The sequence below is a fragment of the Prenolepis imparis genome, unplaced genomic scaffold (genome assembly GCF_030444845.1).
Source record: "Prenolepis imparis isolate NDT839.2.m4 unplaced genomic scaffold, iyPreImpa1.0 SCAF_8, whole genome shotgun sequence".
In the NCBI taxonomy this organism is placed as follows: domain Eukaryota; kingdom Metazoa; phylum Arthropoda; class Insecta; order Hymenoptera; family Formicidae; genus Prenolepis; species Prenolepis imparis.
This window is the reverse complement of record NW_028141166.1, coordinates 5,788,752-5,794,993: the sequence shown is the minus strand read 5'-3', so window position 1 is coordinate 5,794,993 and position 6,242 is coordinate 5,788,752.

Sequence of the window (6,242 nt, the reverse complement as noted above, 5' to 3'; positions counted from 1 at the left end):
AAGTCTCGATTTCTAATATATTAAGACGAGCCAAAAATTCATCGATTATACATTTTAATAGCACATTGATTACAGAATCTTTTGGTACCATGCAGACACCAGCGTACAAATTTTTTAATACGATAACCATAAAATAAGGATGCGTCGCACAGGGTCCGCGTCAAAAAAGTATTAATTTCTAATATTTTAAGACGAGCCAAAAATTTATCGATTATACATTTAAATAGTACATTGATTACAGAATCTTTTGGTACCAACCAGACAACAGCGTACAAATTTTTTAATACGATAAACATTAAATAAGGATACGTCGCACAGGGTCAGCGGTAAAAAAGTATCGATTTCTAATATTTTAAGACGAGCCAAAAATTCATCGATTATACATTTTAATATTACATTGATTACAGAATCTTTTGGTACCAACCAGACAACAGCGTACAAATTTTTTAACTAGATATACATAAAATAAGGATGCGTCGACAGGGTCCGCGTCAAGAAAGTCTCGATTTCTAATATATTAAGACGAGCCAAAAATTCATCGATTATACATTTTAATAGCACATTGATTACAGAATCTTTTGGTACCATGCAGACACCAGCGTACAAATTTTTTAATACGATAAACATAAAATAAGGATGTGTCGCACAGGGTCCGCGTCAAAAAAATATCAATTTCTAATATATTAAGACGAGCCAAAAATTCATCGATTGTACATTTAAATAGTACATTGATTACAGAATCTTTTGGTACCAAGCAGACAACAGCGTACAAACTTTTTCATTTGCTATACATAAATTAAGGATGCGTCGCATAGGGTCAGCGGTAAAAAAGTATCGATTTCCAATATTTTAAGACGAGCCAAAAATTCATCGATTGTACATTTTAATAGTACATTGATTACAGAATCTTTTGGTACCAAGCAGACAACAGCGTACAAACTTTTTAATTTGCTATACATAAATTGAGGATGCGTCACATAGAATCAGCGGCAAAAAAGTATCGATTTCCAATATTTTAAGACGAGCCAAAAATTCATCGATTATACATTTAAATAGTACATTGATTACAGAATCTTTTGGTACCAAGCAGACAACAGCGTACAATCTTTTTCATTTGCTATACATAAATTAAGGATGCGTCGCATAGGGTCAGCGGTAAAAAAGTATCGATTTCTAATATTTTAAGACGAGCCAAAAATTCATCGATTATACATTTTAATAGCACATTGATTACAGAATCTTTTGGTACCATGCAGACACCAGCGTACAAATTTTTTAATACGATAACCATAAAATATGGTTGCGTCGCACAGGGTCCGCGTCAAAAAAGTATCGATTTCCAATATTTTAAGACGAGCCAAAAATTCATCGATTATACATTTAAATAGTACATTGATTACAGAATCTTTTGGTACCAAGCAGACAACAGCGTACAATCTTTTTCATTTGCTATACATAAATTAAGGATGCGTCGCATAGGGTCAGCGGTAAAAAAGTATCGATTTCTAATATTTTAAGACGAGCCAAAAATTCATCGATTGTACATTTAAATAGTACATTGATTACAGAATCTTTTGGTACCAACCAGACAACAGCGTACAAATATTTTAACTAGATATACATAAAATAAGGATGGGTCGACAGGGTCCGCGTTAAGAAAGTCTCGATTTCTAATATATTAAGACGAGCCAAAAATTCATCGATTATACATTTTAATAGCACATTGATTACAGAATCTTTTGGTACCATGCAGACACCAGCGTACAAATTTTTTAATACGATAACCATAAAATATGGATGCGTCGCACAGGGTCCACGTCAAAAAAGTATTAATTTCTAATATTTTAAGACGAGCCAAAAATTTATCGATTATACATTTAAATAGCACATTGATTACAGAATTATTTGGTACCAACCAGACACCAGCGTACAAATTTTTTAATACGATAAACATTAAATAAGGATACGTCGCACAGGGTCAGCGGTAAAAAAGTATCGATTTCTAATATTTTAAGACGAGCCAAAAATTCATCGATTATACATTTAAATAGTACATTGATTACAGAATCTTTTGGTACCAACCAGACAACAGCGTACAAATTTTTTAACTAGATATACATAAAATAAGGATGCGTCGACAGGGTCCGCGTCAAGAAAGTCTCGATTTCTAATATATTAAGACGAGCCAAAAATTCATCGATTATACATTTTAATAGCACATTGATTACAGAATCTTTTGGTACCATGCAGACACCAGCGTACAAATTTTTTAATACGATAAACATAAAATAAGGATGCGTCGCACAGGGTCCGCGTCAAAAAAGTATCAATTTCTAATATTTTAAGACGAGCCAAAAATTCATCGATTGTACATTTAAATAGTACATTGATTACAGAATCTTTTGGTACCAAGCAGACAACAGCGTACAAACTTTTTCATTTGCTATACATAAATTAAGGATGCGTCGCATAGGGTCAGCGGTAAAAAAGTATCGATTTCCAATATTTTAAGACGAGCCAAAAATTCATCGATTATACATTTAAATAGTACATTGATTACAGAATCTTTTGGTACCAAGCAGACAACAGCGTACAATCTTTTTCATTTGCTATACATAAATTAAGGATGCGTCGCATAGGGTCAGCGGTAAAAAAGTATCGATTTCTAATGTTTTAAGACGAGCCAAAAATTCATCGATTGTACATTTAAATAGTACATTGATTACAGAATCTTTTTGTACCAACCAGACAACAGCGTACAAATTTTTTAACTAGATATACATAAAATAAGGATGTGTCGACAGGGTCCGCGTCAAGAAAGTCTCGATTTCTAATATATTAAGACGAGCCAAAAATTCATCGATTATACATTTTAATAGCACATTGATTACAGAATCTTTTGGTACCATGCAGACACCAGCGTACAAATTTTTTAATACGATAAACATAAAATAAGGATGCGTCGCACAGGGTCCGCGTCAAAAAAGTATCAATTTCTAATATTTTAAGACGAGCCAAAAATTCATCGATTGTACATTTAAATAGTACATTGATTACAGAATCTTTTGGTACCAAGCAGACAACAGCGTACAAACTTTTTCATTTGCTATACATAAATTGAGGATGCGTCGCATAGATTCAGCGGCAAAAAAGTATCGATTTCTAATATTTCAAGACGAGCCAAAAATTCATCGATTGTACATTTAAATAGTACATTGATTACAGAATCTTTTGGTACCAAGCAGACAACAGCGTACAAACTTTTTCATTTGCTATACTTAAATTAAGGATGCGTCGCATAGGGTCAGCGGTAAAAAAGTATCGATTTCTAATATTTTAAGACGAGCCAAAAATTCATCGATTATACATTTTAATAGCACATTGATTACAGAATCTTTTGGTACCATGCAGACACCAGCGTACAAATTTTTTAATACGATAACCATAAAATATGGATGCGTCGCACAGGGTCCACGTCAAAAAAGTATTAATTTCTAATATTTTAAGACGAGCCAAAAATTTATCGATTATACATTTAAATAGCACATTGATTACAGAATTATTTGGTACCAACCAGACACCAGCGTACAAATTTTTTAATACGATAAACATTAAATAAGGATACGTCGCACAGGGTCAGCGGTAAAAAAGTATCGATTTCTAATATTTTAAGACGAGCCAAAAATTCATCGATTATACATTTAAATAGTACATTGATTACAGAATCTTTTGGTACCAACCAGACAACAGCGTACAAATTTTTTAACTAGATATACATAAAATAAGGATGCGTCGACAGGGTCCGCGTCAAGAAAGTCTCGATTTCTAATATATTAAGACGAGCCAAAAATTCATCGATTATACATTTTAATAGCACATTGATTACAGAATCTTTTGGTACCATGCAGACACCAGCGTACAAATTTTTTAATACGATAAACATAAAATAAGGATGCGTCGCACAGGGTCCGCGTCAAAAAAGTATCAATTTCTAATATTTTAAGACGAGCCAAAAATTCATCGATTGTACATTTAAATAGTACATTGATTACAGAATCTTTTGGTATCAAGCAGACAACAGCGTACAAACTTTTTCATTTGCTATACATAAATTAAGGATGCGTCGCATAGGGTCAGCGGTAAAAAAGAATCGATTTCCAATATTTTAAGACGAGCCAAAAATTCATCGATTATACATTTTAATAGCACATTGATTACAGAATCTTTTGGTACCATGCAGACACCAGCGTACAAATTTTTTAATACGATAACCATAAAATATGGTTGCGTCGCACAGGGTCCGCGTCAAAAAAGTATCGATTTCCAATATTTTAAGACGAGCCAAAAATTCATCGATTATACATTTAAATAGTACATTGATTACAGAATCTTTTGGTACCAAGCAGACAACAGCGTACAATCTTTTTCATTTGCTATACATAAATTAAGGATGCGTCGCATAGGGTCAGCGGTAAAAAAGTATCGATTTCTAATATTTTAAGACGAGCCAAAAATTCATCGATTGTACATTTAAATAGTACATTGATTACAGAATCTTTTGGTACCAACCAGACAACAGCGTACAAATTTTTTAACTAGATATACATAAAATAAGGATGGGTCGACATGGTCCGCGTCAAGAAAGTCTCGATTTCTAATATATTAAGACGAGCCAAAAATTCATCGATTATACATTTTAATAGCACATTGATTACAGAATCTTTTGGTACCATGCAGACACCAGCGTACAAATTTTTTAATACGATAACCATAAAATAAGGATGCGTCGCACAGGGTCCGCGTCAAAAAAGTATTAATTTCTAATATTTTAAGACGAGCCAAAAATTTATCGATTATACATTTAAATAGTACATTGATTACAGAATCTTTTGGTACCAACCAGACAACAGCGTACAAATTTTTTAATACGATAAACATTAAATAAGGATACGTCGCACAGGGTCAGCGGTAAAAAAGTATCGATTTCTAATATTTTAAGACGAGCCAAAAATTCATCGATTATACATTTTAATATTACATTGATTACAGAATCTTTTGGTACCAACCAGACAACAGCGTACAAATTTTTTAACTAGATATACATAAAATAAGGATGCGTCGACAGGGTCCGCGTCAAGAAAGTCTCGATTTCTAATATATTAAGACGAGCCAAAAATTCATCGATTATACATTTTAATAGCACATTGATTACAGAATCTTTTGGTACCATGCAGACACCAGCGTACAAATTTTTTAATACGATAAACATAAAATAAGGATGTGTCGCACAGGGTCCGCGTCAAAAAAATATCAATTTCTAATATTTTAAGACGAGCCAAAAATTCATCGATTGTACATTTAAATAGTACATTGATTACAGAATCTTTTGGTACCAAGCAGACAACAGCGTACAAACTTTTTCATTTGCTATACATAAATTAAGGATGCGTCGCATAGGGTCAGCGGTAAAAAAGTATCGATTTCCAATATTTTAAGACGAGCCAAAAATTCATCGATTATACATTTAAATAGTACATTGATTACAGAATCTTTTGGTACCAAGCAGACAACAGCGTACAATCTTTTTCATTTGCTATACATAAATTAAGGATGCGTCGCATAGGGTCAGCGGTAAAAAAGTATCGATTTCTAATGTTTTAAGACGAGCCAAAAATTCATCGATTGTACATTTAAATAGTACATTGATTACAGAATCTTTTTGTACCAACCAGACAACAGCGTACAAATTTTTTAACTAGATATACATAAAATAAGGATGTGTCGACAGGGTCCGCGTCAAGAAAGTCTCGATTTCTAATATATTAAGACGAGCCAAAAATTCATCGATTATACATTTTAATAGCACATTGATTACAGAATCTTTTGGTACCATGCAGACACCAGCGTACAAATTTTTTAATACGATAAACATAAAATAAGGATGCGTCGCACAGGGTCCGCGTCAAAAAAGTATCAATTTCTAATATTTTAAGACGAGCCAAAAATTCATCGATTGTACATTTAAATAGTACATTGATTACAGAATCTTTTGGTACCAAGCAGACAACAGCGTACAAACTTTTTCATTTGCTATACATAAATTGAGGATGCGTCGCATAGATTCAGCGGCAAAAAAGTATCGATTTCTAATATTTCAAGACGAGCCAAAAATTCATCGATTGTACATTTAAATAGTACATTGATTACAGAATCTTTTGGTACCAAGCAGACAACAGCGTACA